Source organism: Mchenga conophoros, linkage group LG22 (assembly GCF_057382185.1).
Source record: "Mchenga conophoros isolate Kocher_MC1m ecotype Shallow Benthic linkage group LG22, M_conophoros_male_GT1.1, whole genome shotgun sequence".
Classification (NCBI taxonomy): Eukaryota; Metazoa; Chordata; class Actinopteri; order Cichliformes; family Cichlidae; genus Mchenga; species Mchenga conophoros.
Window position 1 is genome coordinate 10,946,184 of NC_140546.1, and position 19,911 is coordinate 10,966,094.

General features: G+C 37.4%; 1 long non-coding RNA gene across 1 annotated transcript; it reads right to left on the minus strand.

Annotated features, from left to right (window-relative positions):
• Positions 1 to 785: 785 nt before the first annotated feature.
• Positions 786 to 1,454, minus strand: LOC146548867 (uncharacterized). The gene is made up of 3 exons (XR_014890421.1): positions 1,282 to 1,454; positions 1,003 to 1,208; positions 786 to 923 (listed from the first exon to the last, which is right to left on the minus strand). It is a non-coding gene; the product is annotated as an uncharacterized LOC146548867 (long non-coding RNA).
• Between the last annotated feature and the right edge of the window lie 18,457 nt (positions 1,455 to 19,911).

Sequence of the window (19,911 nt, forward strand, 5' to 3'; positions counted from 1 at the left end):
TTGCTTTTGAAAGGACGTTCAAGAGCAACAAGAATGAAGAAGTCTAGGCTGATGAATTAACCCCCTCATCTTTGAAGGTGCACTCAAGAGACGTCCTTTTAATTAAAGATCTGAATGAATATGAAGCAGCAGAACTGAGAAGGTCTGCATTCGATAATAAGACATGTTCAAAATCTGAATAATTTCATAAATAGATATTACAGCTTGTGAATAGCTGCTGAAGTGTTCGTAATGTTTATAATCTACAGCAGCAGTTTCCAAATTTTGTGCTGTGAGGCAGGTCCAGGTGTGCTATGGGATTTTATGACCCCATATATGATTGTAGTAAATTATGCTAAAAGTTATGAAGAATCCATTATTAAGCAATTCATTATCTTTAAAATAAAAACCTTTAAAACACAAAGTCCAGTCAGTTTGGGCAGTTGCTTGATCGTGCGAATTATCCCTGTGTGACACTTTAAAGGCTCTGATTTACAGTGACAAGGTTAACAAGGAGGAAGTTAACCCATCGTATCGTTTCAGCTGGACTGGGAATTCACCCAATCCCACAAACACTTTTAACCTGATATTCACACACTCATATGGATGCATGTGGACTACAGGGACTGGGAATTAAACCAATCAGCAGACCTCTGGGCTCATTGGAGCAACCACATGACAAAGACTTTGTGTACATTTGAATTGTCACGGCGACGGATGGCCGGTACTGAATAGGACTCAGGTGCAGAAACCCAGAGCGGAGACAGTAGATGATTTAACAGTTTATTACGGTTAAGTGCAAGGGGGGAAAAAAAAAGGGAAACGTGGCAAAGACAGAAAATGACGAGACGTGGAGCCTTGGTGTGGCGTGCCCAGGGGAACGTGGCTAGGGCGAGGGAACGAGGCCTGAGAAGTGGAACGGAGCTGAGTGGGGAACAGTCACACTGAGGGGAGAGGATATAGGAGTTAGGCAGGTAGTGAAGGCAGCTCAGAAGTGGCCAGTATAAGAGCAGCAATTCTTACTTGCAGTTAGGGACCTGGAGTGTTTGAGAGGGGGATGATGAAGATCCAGGGGAGGCTGAGTGGCGTGGAAAGGCTGACCTGAGATCCGGGGCTCCAGATGGAGTGTGATGGCAGGAGAGCAGGCAGGTGAGGCACAGAGGGATTTCCAAAATGATCACTAGGTATCCCGAGTCCGGAGGTGGAGTGAGCCAGGGTGGGTACAGCAACTGTAGCACAAAAGAGTCTTTGTTAGTAAGATAAATCACAGCGAGAATTTGAAACACAAGACCTGTTACCAACATGGGTTGATGACGAACTGGCAGTGAGTGAACATCGATGTGTGGTTTAAATCCCTCTGGCTTGATAGCCTGCAATAGGCTCCAGGTGTGCAGGAGCTGGAGTTGGCCCTGCCCAGGGGCGGATCCCAGGTCAGTTCAGGAGCCTAATGGAAACTCCAGCCACCCACCGTAGACCATGACATGAATAGCCTAAAGGTGTGCCTTGAAATTCTGGCGTTCCCTCTGGTGTAACTGAATCACAAAAAGTCTGAAAACCACTGATCTGTAAAGTATTTACACTGTATACAGCAGTCTTCTATAGACTGTGCTGAGTCTATAGAAGCCTTTGTAACACTGAAACCCTTTATCCTCAAATAAGAAAATTAGCAAGCCAATACTGAAATGTATTAAATGGGCCTTGCTGGATAAGAACAGAGCACTAAAGCTTATTGGACAGCAGGCAGACAGAATAAATACCCATTGGATGGTCGGCTTGAAGGAATAAGACACAAAAAATAACATTAAATATGCTGATTTTCTGTATTCTATCTTATATCCATGCATTATTAAGGAAATGAGTCTTTTTAGGATATTAACATTTCATGAAGTTGTCCTATATTATACAGAAAACTGCTTTCATTGTAGGTCAACTTGCATATGAGATGATGGAAACTGCCCCAGACTGGTCACCATCTTTATATCTGGGGCAGACAGACATTATACGCTCTACAAAAGGAAGTGAGTGAGAGCAGCAGAGGCGAGACCAGAGGGGCTGCCACGTTGGAGAAAGTGACCAGTTTTATGCAGAGGAGGGGACTCATGAGGCCAAAGAAAATGAGAAATCTGAATATGTCTTCCGCTGCTATTTAAAAACTCCACAGTGTGTTGCTGTGTGTAAACTTAGGTGCCGTGCCTACAATCTGTTAACATAAGTCAGATGAAGCTCTTCTTCATTATTCACAAAAGAAAAGCCAATCTAACCCTGATGTTTGTCTCTCTGGCGGCGCTCTCACACTCACTGCATGCAGAAACAAGTGCGTGCAAAAACGGAACAACATGTGGGAAGCATGTGTCGTCACATCACGGCTTCACGGTCGAGAGGGTGGGGGGAACTAACAGAATGTTCGAGACTGATCCGTGATGGCGAGGCTGCAGAATGGGCCTTTTGTTTGCCGTCTTTCACAGTGTTTTCTCAACGTTTGTTTCAAAGCCTGCCACGAGTTAGAAATCTCTAAAATATTTAAGGCGCTCTAAGCATTCGTGCCAATTCTGAAGAAATTGTTTAGTAAAATGTTGTGATGTAACCTGCAGCTGCAGTTTCTGGTTGTAGTATCAATAGGCAAAACCAGTTAACCGGGCATGGTATGCAAAACATCAGCTCACGCACAAACAGTGTGTGACCCACTCAGGAGCGGGAACATGCTTTGAATATTTCTTAAAAACCTACAGGCAGCGCTTGACCTACTTGTCTTTGCATGTTAACCTAAATAGATGACGTTGATTGCTGACAACTTGAAAACACTAAAGTTCATTTTTTAAATTCCTGAAAGGAAATTAGGCAATAAAAGAAACAGTAGAAAAAAAAATCAGTTTTAATCTAATTCAGAGCAGTAATGCTGACAATATTTTTGCATAATTGTAGCTCTGTATTTAAATAGTTCAATCATAACTCATGTAACTCGTCACTGACACACAATCATGCCACCACACTCTCATCCCTCCTGTTACAGCTCTGCCTTTCCTCCTCCTCTCCCACTTTGACCATTATCCCAGCTTCTTTTCCCCCCAATCTCTTCTTTCCACCCTGTTCTTCACTTCCCTCTATCTATCATCCCAAATGTTTTAGAGGAGTCCTGTGAAAAACTAAGAATGCTCCAGGATTCAATGGCCCGCTTTAGCAGCAATAACTTAAAGTAATCATCTTCTGTGTGACTTTATCATTCTTTCACATTATTGTGGAGGCATTCGATGTTGCTTCAGTTTATTTAGGTTTGTGGATATTCATTTATGTACAGCTCTCTCTGCTGGGGTCCCACCACAGCATTTCAGTCAAGCTGACGTCAAGAATTGCAAGAATTATGTTCTTTTCTTTTTCAGCCATTTTTCTTGCTGTTTGGTTTGACGCTGTGCTTGGGATCGTTGTCCTGTTTCATGACTCAGTTTCAGCTGAGCTGTAGCTGTCAGCCTCACATTTGACTCGAGAATATTTTGATATACAAAACACCTCCCTTCCACCACCATGCTGACATCTTTGCAGAAGTCTTGTGGTTTTAAAGAGGGTTTTTTTTTCCAGGCAAACCTTCCAAAAATACTTGGTCTTTTTATAATTGTGCTGTCACGAACTTTAACATTTAACATACTAACTCATGCCTGTAGAGTCTGAGATGTAGCTCTCAGGTTTGACCACAGAGTTAATTAACCTCTGCTTTTATAGGGATGCTGACATGTGCTGATAATCAATTAATCACATTTGCTTAACGGGGCCTGGCGACTGCTTTCCCTCTTAATTCCTATTAAAGCAGTAAAGATGTGCTTTCTTTTTCATGTGACTACATCTGCAGAAGCATCGCAGCTGCAACTTTCAGAAGCAGATAAATAAAAAAGTGTTAAGTTTCTACTTCTGAAATGCATCAGAGCATAAGTGTAAAGATGCATGACAGGAAAACAAAATGGAAAAAATACCTTACAGTTGTACTTAAATTTACTTAGGTAGATTTTTTCTTTTGATTCATGGATGTTTAACCAAAAAGTAGGGGCAGCTAAGACACTACAAATAGTTCATGAAGAGCAGCATTAAATTTAATTTAACTACGTCACCTTACTCATGTTCGCAGAGGCAGGTCATATTTTATTTTTTTACCTGCACACCTGCAGTTTGGACCCAGCTGATGCTTTCAGTTCGCCGTTGCTCTTTGAAAGCCTGAAAATCAAAGACCTGACTTACGTGAACTCTTTTGTCGCTGACAAAGGCTGTTGCTCAGCATTCAGCCCAGTATGACCCATCTTTTGTACCAGATATTTGAGGTCTGATTTGAGGCCTTTTTATATGACCTGTTCATATTGCTTTATGTATGTTGACAGTTTAGTTACCCAACATTTCATGACTGAGCACAGGGCAACACAATGCTGCTGCGTGGAAGAACTGCAGCTAATGCAAGCATATCTTTTTAGCTGCATTTGTAAACAATAACTGGCAGAAGTGAAAATAAGTCTTGACCCAGGTATCCACCTGCTAACACTAAACTCCCCCAAATACTGACTGTTTTCACTAGAGGGTAAGGCTTTGTTTGTAGCACCCACTTTGGACGTTGTCGCTCCATTCATTTGACGCTATTGAATCCCTGCAGAGCCTAAACTGTAGCATAAAATTGAGCCTGTTGGACTTAGACAATAATTACTTTTACTTTTCAGAGCCAGCTAAGTCTAAACACAGATTACAATTACAGCCTAAAACACTTTGTTTAATGCTAAATGTTACAGGCTGTATTTGGTATTAATCTATTTGCCTGCATATTACTTTTGTCATGGTCCGGGTCTAGTGACTCCGTATTTATGTTGTGTTTATTAATATTCATTGATTTAGTGAGTTTTCTGGGTACTTTTTAATTATTTCTAGGATTTAGGTGTTTCTGTGCCTCCCTTGTGTCCTTCTTGTCATCCTTGTCTCCACATTCGTGTGTTTCCTGTTTTACTTTGACAGTCTGTGTCCGGTGTTTTGCTTGCTCCCTGTCTCGTCTTGTCTGATTAGTCTCAGCTGTGTTCCCTGCCTAGTGTGTGCTTCCTTCTGTTCCTTGTTGAATTGTCTGTGTTACCTCTGTTGGCCAAACAAACTTATTCACAAGAAAGTGAAGATGGTAGCAAGAGATCAACAGAGAGATTGGTGCTGTGTCTGGGTGAAAAGGTTATACCAATCACTAATAGTGATGAATGAGTCGAGTGTGACAAAAAAAACTGTCAATTTACTGTTTGAGCTTCTCTCACCTGTGGGCATGAGCTGTGAGTAGTGACAGAAAGAATACGATTACTTATATGAGCATGAGAAATTAAATGAGCTTCGCCCCGAAGGGTATCTGAGCTTTCCCTTTATAGGGTGAAGAGTTCACTGGGTCTCAGAGTAGAGCCCCTACTCCTCCACAAGGAGCAATTTGTGCTGGTTCAAGGAGTATCACTCCTAGGTGATGGATTTTGGCAATATCCAAGTGGAAGGAGACCCTGGGATGGACCCAGGATATAATGGAGATTTTACAAGAAACCCCTCAATATCTTCCCAGAAGAGCTGGAGGAGGTCTGCTTAGTGTGCTGCCCATGTAACACAGACCAGAATAAGCAACAGAAAATGGATTGATGGAGCCCATACTAAATGTTTTCCACTGAGTCACCATTTCAGCATTAGTCATGCTAGAAAGAACTCCTTGCAAAACAGAATCTCCAACATCAATAAGTTACCAAGCATAGCTGCAAAGAAGGTTTTCCACCAGACCGTTTTTCGTAAATAGGGGTAGATTTAGGCTGTTGCACTAACTTAAGCATGCAAGTCCTACCAAACTGTTGTCTGCTTGCCTTAGCTCTCAGTTATGCAAGTTCAGACATGCAAAACACAGAAAAAACAAATACAGAGCCACTAAAAGAATCTTCAGACACACTAATCGTCTCTACCCACACAGGCAATCTGGGAGGATTACATTATACAGTCTGACCTCACTCACAACCAGAATGGGACCCAAGTTGTGCAACCCGATGGGGACTTCCTGCCAGCAGGTCTGTACAATCCAGCTGTGGCGGGAATGTAACCCTTAGATATGTAAACTAGTGATTAAAAATGCTATAATGGGAAACGGATGTCCACACTACAGCTGTGGTACATGGCTGATTACTTTTTCAAATACACAGGGTCAGGAAATCTGCCCTGGAAATGTTTCCGTAACAACTTAAAGTTATGTTTCCACTTCACATATTAATCAATAACTTGTCTCCATAATTGTGTGGATGCTTTAAGCATCCACACTATTGAGTTCCTGTTTCTCTTTATTCTTTATTATTGTGTGGATGCTTTAAGCATCCACACTATTGAGTTCCTGTTTCTCTTTATTCTTTATTATTATTATTATTATTATTCTAGTTGCTTCCGTACACTTTTCGCCGTTAAACTACTTCCACAATTTTCAGCCGATTTTCACCGTTCAAATTTTAAACTATTCTGCTATTTTTGCTCTTTCCTGCTACGATTTTTGCTATTTTTAACTATTATACTTTTTTAAATATTCCACTTTTTTCCTTTAATTTGTCCCATTGAAATGAATGGGAAACTTCAGCAATTCTGCTAAAATTTGCTTGTTTTTGAAACTTAACTACTTCCTCATATTTTCACCTAGAACAACCATTCAAACTTTAAAATGTTCACAAATTATTGGGCTATTCAGGTATGATTCAGCTTTTTCAAATCTTCTACTGTTTTACTTTTATGCCTCTTAAAGTTTTGAGTTGCAAAATTGTGATTTTTCACAAAATACATGTGTTGTTATGGTTGCTATGCTCTTGGCTTCCAGTGTGCCACTGAAGGTTTTGCAATTTTCACTTCATGTCCGAACAACTTCCTGCTACTTGCTCAATTTTCACTCAACTTCCACAAATTATACATCAAAACGTAGGTATTTTTGCTGGCTTTCAGAAAATGTCACCATCATTGTTGTGGGATTTATAGAATTTTTGCAAATCTCCTCAGACTAACACAAGGTCAGAAAACTCTCCATATAAAGTGAATGGAGAGCTTGTTCAAAATCACCGCTGGATTTCTGTAATGAGAGGCATATTCGAATCGTCATATCTCCTTAACGAAGCAAAGTTAAGACATGAGGCTTGTCCCCGAATATCTTCAGACACCCCTGACGCTCACAATTCAAGAATTTCTTTCTCACCTATTACCGTTCTGAAATGAGTTGGACTTGTTTGAGGGTAGGAAATTCGTCCTTCGCTCAGATTTCTTCAGATTTCAAACTGTGGAAATGAAGCACTTTTTTCTCTCGTCATAACTTTTTGTTGGATTTCCACAGAGACCTGAAAATTTCCATGATTGTTCACCAAAGCCTGCTGTCTCTTACGGTGAAAGAATGATATCGATACTCCAAATAGATTTCGAGTTAGAAAGCGTTGTTTGAGGGCAAGTCAAGGCAGTTTTTGCTTCGCTCTACTCAGTTATGGTGCATTACAAGTCAAATATCTTTAATAATTCATATTTTAATGATAAATTGTAAACACTGGAAGATTCCCCCATCTCTTCTGAACAAAACGGTGTAAGAATGACCGCTCTAGCCCCTACGGTTTGGAAATTATGGTCATTTGTTTGAGGGGAGTCCTCACTATGAGAAATAGGCTGCAATAATCCTGTGCCTCTTTGTGCTGCGTGTGTAAAAAGAGGCACATGTTTTGGCGGGAAAAAGTACACAGGCTCTCTGATTGGTGGATTCAAATTCAGCAGCTCCCAGGCTGACCTAGAAACTTACTTCTCTCTCCCTGTGCATTTTTTTGCTGATTTTTTCATTTAACAAGTATATTTGAGGGACCCTCAGCATGTTCAGCATTTTTTCAGCTGTCCATTTTGCTTTTCCAATTTTTCTGTTTAACTTATTACTATTGTGCTAAATAATACTATTTCTGCTATTTTATAAGATTTGTGCCTAATATAGTATTTCTGCTAAATTACAATATTTCTGCTTTTTATACTATTTGTGCTAAAACATAGTATTTCTACTAAATGTAGTATTTATGCTTAATCATACTATTTCTGCTTTTTATGGGATTTGTGCCTAATATAGTATTTCTGCTTTTTATAGGATTTTTGCTCAAACATAGTATTTCTACTAAATGTAGTGTTTATGCTTAATCATCCTATTTCTGCTTTTTATAGGATTTGTGCTTAATATAGTATTTCTGCTAAATTATAGTATTTCTGCTTTTTATAGTATTTGTGCTAAAACATAGTATTTCTACTAAATGTAGTATTTATGCTTAATCATAGTATTTCTATATATTTCTGCCAGGTCCCCAGGCAGCCAATCCTCTGTGAGGACTGAGAAATTCAAATTTTCAAATCAGGGCCTGCACGGCTTCCCAGCCAATCATATATGTGTCCTGAGGCATTCAAATTTGCATATTGGGGCCTTCATGGCTTCTAAGCCAGCCAATCATATCTGAGGGCTGAGGAATTCAAATCCACAAATCAGGGCCTGCACAGCTTCCCAGCCAGCCAATCATGTATGTGGGCTCCAGGTATTCAAATTTGCATATTGGGGAATTCGTGGCTTCTAAGTCAACAAGTCATCCATGTCATATATCTCTAAAAATTCATATTTTAATGATAAATTGTCAACACTTGAAGATTCCCCCATCTCTTCTGAACAAAACGGTGTAAGAATGACCGCTCTAGCCCCTATGGTTAGGAAATTATGGTCATTTGTTTGAGGGGAATCCTCACTATGTGAAATAAACTGAAAGAAGCAGGTCTATGTCTCTGTGCTGCGTGTGTAAAAAGATGCACCTGTTTTGGCGGGAAAACGTAAACAGCCTCTCTGATTGGTGGATTCAAATTCAGCAGCTCCCAGGCTGACCTAGAAACTTAGTCCTCTCTCCCTGTGTGTGTGTGTGTGTGTGTGTGTGTGTGTGTGTGTGTGTTTAGTGGGAGAGAGAGGACCCTGCCCTTATTTGACAGCATGTCATTGTAGGATTTAAATTGAACATAGTTAGACTGGTTGACTGGATTAGAGCCTGTGTTTGTGTGTCCCTCTGTGCATTTGTGTTTCAATAAGTTATTACTATTCTGCTAAATCATAGTATTTCTGGTACTTTTCGGTACTTGTGCTAAATACAGTATTTCTGCTAAATCATACTATTTCTGCTTTTCATAGGATTTATGCCTAATATAGTATTTCTGCTAAATTATAGTATTTCTGCTTTTTATAGGATTTGTGCCTAACATAGTATTTCTGCTAAATTATAGTATTTCTGCTTTTTATAGTATTTGTGCCTAACATAGTATTTCTGCTAAATTATAGTATTTCTGCTTTTTATACTATTTGTTCTAAATTATAGTATTTCTGCTTTTTATAGGATTTGTGCTTAATATAGTATTTCTGCTAAATTATAGTTTTTCTTCTTTTTATAATATTTGTGCTAAAACATAGTATTTCTACTAAATGTAGTATTTATGCTTATTAATAGTATTTCTATATATTTCTGCCAGGTCCCCAGGCAGCCAATCCTCTGTGAGGACTGAGACATTCAAATTTTCAAATCAGGGCCTGCACGGTTTCCCAGCCAATCAAATAAGTGTCCTGAGGCATTCAAATTTGCATATTGGGGCCTTCGTGGCTTCTAAGCCAGCCAATCATATCTGAGGGCTGAGGAATTCAAATCCACAAATCAGGGCCTGCACGGCTTCCCAGCCAGCCAATCACATATGTGGTCTCAGGCATTCAAATTTGCATATTGGGGAATTCGTGGCTTCTAAGTCAACAAGTCATCCATGTCATATATCTCTAAAAATTCATATTTTAATATTAAATTGTCAACACTTGAAGATTCCCCCATCTCTTCTGAACAAAACGGTGTAAGAATGACCGTTCTAGCCCCTACGGTTAGGAAATTACGGTCATTTGTTTGAGGGGAGTCGTCACTATGAGAAATAGACTGCAAAAATCCTGTGTCTCTCTGTGCTGCTGCGTGTGTAAACAGATGCACCTGTTTTGGTGGGGAAAAGTGCACAGCCTCTCTGATTGGTGGATTCAAATTCACCAGCTCCCAGGCTGACCTAGAAACTTACTTCTCTCTCCCTGTGTGTGTGTGTGTGTGTGTGTGTGTGTGACAGAGAGAGAGAGAGAGAGAGAGAAAGGCTTTTAATGGGATGATCTCATTCTAAGATTTAAATTCAATATATTTAGACTGGTTGACTGAATTGGATCTTGTGTGTGGGTCTCTCTGTGCATGTGTGTTTCCTCATGTGTACATATTTGTGATTGTGTGGCTGTAATAAATTTTTTTGCAGATTTTTGTCATTTAACAAGTATATTTGAGGGACCCTCAGCATGTTCAGCATTTTTTCAGCTGTCCATTTTGCTTTTCCAATTTTTCTGTTTAACTTATTACTATTGTGCTAAATCATACTATTTCTGCTATTTTATAAGATTTGTGCTTAATATACTATTTCTGCTTTTATAGGATTTGTGCTTAATATACTATTTCTGCTTTTATAGGATTTGTGCTTAATATAGTATTTCTGCTAAATGTAGTATTTATGCTTAATCATACTATTTCTGCTTTTCATAGTATTTGTGCTTAATATAGTATTTCTGCTAAATTTAGTATTTCTGATTAATTATAGTTTTTCTACTAAATCATAGTACAGTATTTCTGCTTTTTATGGGATTTGTGCTAAAACAAAGTATTTCTACTAAATGTAGTATTTGTGCTTAATCATACCATTTCTGCTTTTTATAGGATTTGTGCTTAATATAGTATTTCTGCTAAATTATAGTATTTCTGCCAAATTATAATATTTGTGCTAAAACATAGTCTCAATTTAAAATTACAATATTCATAGTTCATCACAGTGTCTCTGGTAAATCACAATATTTCTGCTCTGTTGTACTATTTTTCTAAATCATAGTGTTTCTGTAATGTTTAAGTATTTTTGGCTAAATATATTCTTTCTGTTATCTTATACTATTTCTCCTAAATTCTTGTATTTTTGAGAAGTTATCATGTTTCTGGTAAGTTACAATATTTCTGCTCAATTCTGCTATGCTATTGTATTTCTGCCAAGTATTATGTTTCCTCTAAGATATTGCAGTTCTGCTAAGTTATTCCATTTTAGCAAACTTCTTTTGCTTCTGCAAAGTTTTTACAATTTCTGCAACTTTTCAGCTTTTTCAGCTACTTTTTGCATACAGCTTCAGCTTTAAGCATCCACACTGCATTTTCGCAGGAAATGCAAATTTTTCTAGTTATTATTATTATTCTAGTTGCTTCCGTACACTTTTCGCCGTTAAACTACTTCCACAATTTTCAGCCGATTTTCACCGTTCAAATTTTAAACTATTCTGCTATTTTTGCTCTTTCCTGCTACGATTTTTGCTATTTTTAACTATTATACTTTTTAAAATATTAAGCTTTTTTCCTTTAATTTGTCCCATTGAAATGAATGGGAAACTTCAGCAATTCTGCTAAAATTTGCTTGTTTTTGAAACTTAACTACTTCCTCATATTTTCACCTAGAACAACCATTCAAATTTTAAAATGTTCACAAATTATTGGGCTATTCAGGTATGATTCAGCTTTTTCAAATCTTCTACTGTTTTACTTTTATGCCTCTTAAAGTTTTGAGTTGCAAAATTGTAATTTTTCACAAAATACATGCGTTGTTATGGTTGCTATGCTCTTGGCTTCCAGTGTGTCACTGAAGGTTTTGCAATTTTCACTTCATGTCCGAACAACTTCTTCCTACTTGCTCAATTTTCACTCAACTTCCACAAATTATACATCAAAACGTAGGTATTTTTGCTGGCTTTCAGAAAATGTCACTATCATTGTTGTGGGATTTATAGAATTTTTGCAAATCTCCTCAGACCAACACAAGGTCTCAAAACTCTCCATATAAAGTCAATGGAGAGCTTGTTCAAAATCATCGCTGGATTTCTGTAATGAGAGGCATATTCGAATCGTCATATCTCCTTAACGAAGCGACTTTAAGACATGAGGCTTGTCCCCGAATATCTTCAGACACCCCTGACGCTCACAATTCAAGAATTTCTTTCTCACCTATTACCGTTCTGAAATGAGTTGGACTTGTTTGAGGGTAGGAAATTCGTCCTTCGCTCAGATTTCTTCAGATTTCAAACTGTGGAAATGAACCACTTTTTTCTCTCGTCATAACTTTTTGTTGGATTTCCACAGAGACCTGAAAATTTCCATGATTGTTCACCAAAGCCTGCTGTCTCTTACGGTGAAAGAATGATATCGATACTCCAAATAGATTTAGAGTTAGAAAGCGTTGTTTGAGGGCAAGTCAAGGCAGTTTTTGCTTCGCTCTACTCAGTTATGGTGCATTAGAAGTCAAATATCTTTAATAATTCATATTTTAATGATAAATTGTAAACACTGGAAGATTCCCCCATCTCTTCTGAACAAAACGGTGTAAGAATGACCGCTCTAGCCCCTACGGTTTGGAAATTATGGTCATTTGTTTGAGGGGAGTCCTCACTATGAGAAATAGGCTGCAATAATCCTGTGCCTCTCTGTGCTGCGTGTGTAAAAAGAGGCACATGTTTTGGCGGGAAAAAGTACACAGGCTCTCTGATTGGTGGATTCAAATTCAGCAGCTCCCAGGCTGACCTAGAAACTTACTTCTCTCTCCCTGTGCATTTTTTTGCTGATTTTTTTCATTTAACAAGTATATTTGAGGGACCCTCAGCATGTTCAGCATTTTTTCAGCTGTCCATTTTGCTTTTCCAATTTTTCTGTTTAACTTATTACTATTGTGCTAAATAATACTATTTCTGCTATTTTATAAGATTTGTGCCTAATATAGTATTTCTGCTAAATTACAATATTTCTGCTTTTTATACTATTTGTGCTAAAACATAGTATTTCTACTAAATGTAGTATTTATGCTTAATCATACTATTTCTGCTTTTTATGGGATTTGTGCCTAATATAGTATTTCTGCTTTTTATAGGATTTTTGCTCAAACATAGTATTTCTACTAAATGTAGTGTTTATGCTTAATCATCCTATTTCTGCTTTTTATAGGATTTGTGCTTAATATAGTATTTCTGCTAAATTATAGTATTTCTGCTTTTTATAGGATTTGTGCCTAACATAGTATTTCTGCTAAATTATAGTATTTCTGCTTTTTATAGGATTTGTGCTTAACATAGTATTTCTGCTAAATTATAGTATTTCTGCTTTTTATACTATTTGTTCTAAATTATAGTATTTCTGCTTTTTATAGGATTTGTGCTTAATATAGTATTTCTACTAAATTATAGTTTTTCTTCTTTTTATAATATTTGTGCTAAAACATAGTATTTCTACTAAATGTAGTATTTATGCTTAATAATAGTATTTCTATATATTTCTGCCAGGTCCCCAGGCAGCCAATCCTCTGTGAGGACTGAGACATTCAAATTTTCAAATCAGGGCCTGCACAGTTTCCCAGCCAATCAAATAAGTGTCCTGAGGCATTCAAATTTGCATATTGGGGCCTTCGTGGCTTCTAAGCCAGCCAATCATATCTGAGGGCTGAGGAATTCAAATCCACAAATCAGGGCCTGCACGACTTCCCAGCCAGCCAATCACATATGTGGTCTCAGGCATTCAAATTTGCATATTGGGGAATTCGTGGCTTCTAAGTCAACAAGTCATCCATGTCATATATCTCTAAAAATTCATATTTTAATATTAAATTGTCAACACTTGAAGATTCCCCCATCTCTTCTGAACAAAACGGTGTAAGAATGACCGTTCTAGCCCCTACGGTTAGGAAATTACGGTCATTTGTTTGAGGGGAGTCGTCACTATGAGAAATAGACTGCAAAAATCCTGTGTCTCTCTGTGCTGCTGCGTGTGTAAACAGATGCACCTGTTTTGGTGGGGAAAAGTGCACAGCCTCTCTGATTGGTGGATTCAAATTCACCAGCTCCCAGGCTGACCTAGAAACTTACTTCTCTCTCCCTGTGTGTGTGTGTGTGTGCGTGTGTGACAGAGAGAGAGAGAGAGAGAGAGAGAAAGGCTTTTAATGGGATGATCTCATTCTAAGATTTAAATTCAATATATTTAGACTGGTTGACTGGATTGGATCTTGTGTGTGGGTCTCTCTGTGCATGTGTGTTTCCTCATGTGTACATATTTGTGATTGTGTGGCTGTAATAAATTTTTTTGCAGATTTTTGTCATTTAACAAGTATATTTGAGGGACCCTCAGCATGTTCAGCATTTTTTCAGCTGTCCATTTTGCTTTTCCAATTTTTCTGTTTAACTTATTACTATTGTGCTAAATCATACTATTTCTGCTATTTTATAAGATTTGTGCTTAATATACTATTTCTGCTTTTATAGGATTTGTGCTTAATATAGTATTTCTGCTAAATGTAGTATTTATGCTTAATCATACTATTTCTGCTTTTTATAGTATTTGTGCTTAATATAGTATTTCTGCTAAATTTAGTATTTCTGATTAATTATAGTTTTTCTACTAAATCATAGTACAGTATTTCTGCTTTTTATGGGATTTGTGCTAAAACAAAGTATTTCTACTAAATGTAGTATTTGTGCTTAATCATACCATTTCTGCTTTTTATAGGATTTGTGCTTAATATAGTATTTCTGCTAAATTATAGTATTTCTGCCAAATTATAATATTTGTGCTAAAACATAGTCTCAATTTAAAATTACAGTATTCATAGTTCATCACAGTGTCTCTGGTAAATCACAATATTTCTGCTCTGTTGTACTATTTTTCTAAATCATAGTGTTTCTGTAATGTTTAAGTATTTTTGGCTAAATATAATCTTTCTGTTATCTTATACTATTTCTCCTAAATTCTTGTATTTTTGAGAAGTTATCATGTTTCTGGTAAGTTACAATATTTCTGCTAAATTCTGCTATGCTATTGTATTTCTGCCAAGTATTATGTTTCCTCTAAGATATTGCAGTTCTGCTAAGTTATTCCATTTTAGCAAACTTCTTTTGCTTCTGCAAAGTTTTTACAATTTCTGCAACTTTTCAGCTTTTTCAGCTACTTTTTGCATACAGCTTCAGCTTTAAGCATCCACACTGCATTTTCGCAGGAAATGCAAATTTTTCTAGTATGGAGTTGTTTAGTCTAATACATTCTGCTCTCTTGGTCTCTGTTTACAATTAACTGCGCCGATTGGTATCAAGAATCCGCTGTCTCAGTGTAAAAAAAAAATGCCGCTATTGCTGAGCTCAGTAAATTTTCAGCTACAGTAAAGGAACATCTTACACAACACTGTGAATCTGTTGAATTCAAACCATCTTAAATCGACAGAAGGTGCGAAACACAGAGATTTAACTTTGCTGAAATGATGTTTAAACAGGAAGTGGGAGCCAAACATCCTAAGAGATATACAAGGCTAAAAATGTGACTAGTTACATGACTGATGATGCATGATGATCCAGTTAAGTCATCCTGACCTGTTAAACCTTTCTTTGTTTGAGGCTCTTGATTACTTTTTATAAATTCATCTCTCAAGTGGCACTTCATCTACCAAAGGTCCCTGACGTCATTCGGCTCCATCACCAGTCTTCTTACATAAACCTAAAGGCCAGTGCAGCGGAGAAACTTAAATCCTTCTCAAAGACCAGAGCTCTTTAGCTTTTTCTCGGCTGAGATGATGCACGACTGAATGCCCAATCGACATCCGACGCTGATGTCAAATGGCCTGAGGAACTGCAGTCAATGAATGGAGTGGCTTTTATTCCTGAGTAGTTGTTTTCTGTACATCTATGTGAGGGGTTTGTCTTTTCATTCCTCTCTGACTTGCGCACATAGGAAGGATCAGACTCTAGGCTACACTGCCTTACTCAGATGGAGGAGTTGCATAAGAAGTGAGTGCTGGACTGAATCTGGGTTAATCCTACTCCCGCTTCACCGAAGTGACAGTGCAAAGTCAGAGATAAGAAATGAGATCTTCTTATATGCACAGGAATCAAATCTCACACCTGATCTCATAACAGCAAAGGTGTGCTTCCTGTAAATCCTTGACGTAACCTTGAAATCATCATTGATAATATCAACTAGATGTGCAAAGACAAAAAAACCCCTGAGTATTAAAAGTCTGTTTGATATTTAATTACCGAAGGTTTGCACATATCTTGGTTTAGTTTCTTTGTAAGGGTAATTTTAATGATCAGGAATAATAAACAAAGGTTACATTAGACAATAAATAGGAAGTTCACTTATTGGACTGCCTCCTCCAGTTCGCATGTTAAGAGTGTCCTTGGGCAACATATCAAAATACCCCCAAAACTGCCCACTAATGTGTCACTGGTGTGTGCAAAATGAAAATATATATTTACACAATAGAAGAATTGTGTAAATGTGTGTGAATGGGTGAATTTCAGCCAGAAATGAAGGTAGAAGAGCACTATGTATAAATGCAGGCTGTATACTATAAATATATTACGGAAAACATGCTGAACTTGCCAATTTCAAAAGCTATAAAAACACTGTTTTCTTGGTGATTTTAACTCCAGTATCCTTACAGTTACGGTAAATTCCCCACTTTCATATTTATTTGATATTTAGTGCAGTCAAGTGCAGCTTTTAATGTCTACTTTGAAGCAGAAGTTATTTTTGATGCAGGTTGATAACACTTGCGTCATCACAGCTTATTATAGCTCAGCATCACCTAACTGGCTCCCAAAGGTTACGCTGCATCTTTATATATGTGCTCATTACCATCTGTGTTTAGTGTGTGAGTGAATCAGAAGCAAGACACGGTGCTTTCTCCATTAGGAAAAGTGCTATTTGAATCCATTCATCATACATTCATCACCACAAACATCTTTAATAACCTTCCCGAAGAAGTAGTTTCACTTTACCTGTGGTTACGTCCACTTCTGTTATCTCAAGTATCATTACTGAGTTCATGATTTATTCTGTGGTACTACTCTGAAAGTTCTCATCTGCATTGTTTCAGAAACTCTGGCGGTTGAAGATGAGGCACAAACAAGCCTGCCTCTGTTTTTAAGCTAAGCGATTAAACACATCTGCAGCAAGATCATTTGCATCATGATTAGTTGATTTATTCAACCTGAACTCTTTTGCTGATAGCATAATTTAAAGTATTTTAAGCGAATCTTACAATGCTTATCATTTACTACAAATGCTTAGATTGACAGATAAGTGGACTGTTGCATTAGGAAGTTTAGGGAGGTGAGGAATGGCACAGGGGAGAGGAGGAAGGCAGGAGAGTTTTTATTCCAGAGTTGTTTTTCTATAGGAAACATTTGTTGAAGAAGCTTCTTGCACATGTAAAACGTTGGCATTTTAATATAATATCATATATCATATTATTAAGATAAAAAAATACAAGCATGCATTATTTTCTTTGAATACAAAACTACCGCTGCATACGATCGCCAAAGGCCAGTGTTACTGGAGCAACACAGCCATTTACCATTACCCACATGTAATTTCTATCTTTTTTGTTGTATGATGGACTTATCATATCTGGAACAGCATAAGCATGAACCTTCTGTCACTGATGTCAGCATTATAAACTTATGATGTAAGTAATTTAGTCTTAAGACCTGGATCTGTTTATTGTGAATGACAAAAGGATAATATAAAGCATTTCTTGAACACAAACTTTCTCTTGCTAGGAAGTCTAACATGGACATCCAATTGATGTTCAAAGCATGCACACTATACAGCAAGGTTAAATCTGGGACATCGGCATAAATTTCATCAGTTACTGTGCCAGCTGATGGTTATTCAACATCTAAATGTTGGCTGGGATAATATGTGTTTATCACTGTTAGGTACCTCATTTTATTCCACACTGTGGTTTGTTCTGTAGCGATAATTATGTAAAGTAAATATTTGTGATCGTACGGTGACTGATTAAAGAACGAGCGGAAGTAAATCATTAATGCTTCTACAATTCTGGAATGTCTGTTATCCAGAGCTTACTAAACATAGTAGTTCAGTGCAATGCAAAACAGTTAAACATTTAACAGCTGTGTGATCCATATCTGTGAAATACTGGCCATATTAACTGATGAGGTCAGAAAGTCCATCTTCTATTAATTATGCAAGTAAAAGTCTCATAGAGATTAAAATCTCTTTTCCAGGAGAGACCTGACCAAGAGGGCAGCAGACAGTCTAACAAAACGAACACATACATATAACAGCTAAAGAAAAAATTACAATTGGTGTTCAATACAGACAAGTGAACACAAACAAGATTAAAAGTAGTCACACTAATGTGAATTGAGAGTGTAGCCCGCAGTGACTGTGGTTTGTACACATGCAGATGTACAGATAAGAAGAAACAATCCTAAGCAGAGATACACAGAACAGTGATGTGCACAGTTTTTACAGCCAATAATAAAACGTAACGCACAATGATAGAAAGTTTCCAACCTCTTTAGTAGCTGGTCTGGTGAATTCATAGACAGCAGATCACTGTAATCCAGGGGTGTCCAACTCCAGGCCTCAAGGTTCGGTGTCCTGCAGGTTTTAGATCTCACCCTGGGTCCACACACCTGAATCAAATGATTAGTTCATTACCAGGCCTCTGGAGAACCACAAGACATGTTGAGGAGGTAAATTAGCCATTTAAACCAGCTGTGTTGGATCAAGGACGCATCTAAAACCTGCAGGACACCGGCCCTTGAGGCCTGGAGTTGGACACCCCTGCTGTAATCCAATGAAGGTAAACAAATTTTATTAATATTTATTATTATTTTATTTAATAACTGTACAGTACTCTGTTTACGGTAATCATTGTCCTTAATGTAAATATGTAAGAAAAAAATTGTGTATGTTTCTGTTCTGTGTCCTGTGTACTGTTTGTTTGTATATGTGTCTTTCTGGCTGCTGTTACAACCAAATTTCCCCTTGTGGGACAATTAAAGGATTATTCTATTCTATTATTCTATTCAAATTGCAGAGATGAAGTATTTCCTAACTCAGAGAGAGAAACAACATTTATTCTTTAAGTTGAAACTTTAAGCCTTTCAGGTGAAATTTTAAAAGATACATTTGGATTATAGATACTTATAATATGTAACCATTTAAATTTAAATGGTTTGGATTTTTTGTCATTTGAGGATAACATGAACCTGGATTTGCATTTAAGTTGAAAAGTAAACATCATCAAAGGCAGATTGCAGAAATTTGAGGGTTTGTACTACTGAAGGTGGCGAACAGTAGATAAATGTGTCATCTGCATAAAAATGGGAAGCAGCATTTGATAAATTATCACAAAGGTTGATTATATAGACAGAAGACCAGTGGTCCTAACATGGAGCCCTGGGGAACTTCTTTGGATACGGAGAAAAAGAGAAAGAAGACCTGGAGAAGTTGACACATTGTGTTCTAGATGACAATTAATTTGAAAACCAACTTACAGCATTCACAGACAAAACAATATTGTTTACTCTGTTTACCAAAATAACCATGGTCAACTGTTTCCAAAACCTCGACAAATTAAGAGACAGAGTTAAACATTTGCCATCATCATAGTGGTTCAACACTTTAATATCAGCAGTTATTGTAATAAACTAATGAACAGAGCTTAACACCAAATGGGTCTACTGGAACGTTTGTTGAGTATTTATTACATACTTAACGTTTTAATTAAACCATTCCTAATATTGTTCCTAATATTGTTTAATTAAAATGAGCTTTAGTTACACTTTATTGCTATATGCTGTTTTCAATAAATTATTTTCTGTCAGCGGGCAATATGTTACCTAATAATTTGATTTCACTCATCAGTGTCATTCGATTGGAGTGCCTGCTGCTCCCATAATTGGAAATTGCCTCAAAGCACTGATGTGGACTGATGCAAATATCGACGGCATGTAATTGGCTCCCTGTGAGGCTGGACAAGACCGACGCTGTGAGTTTC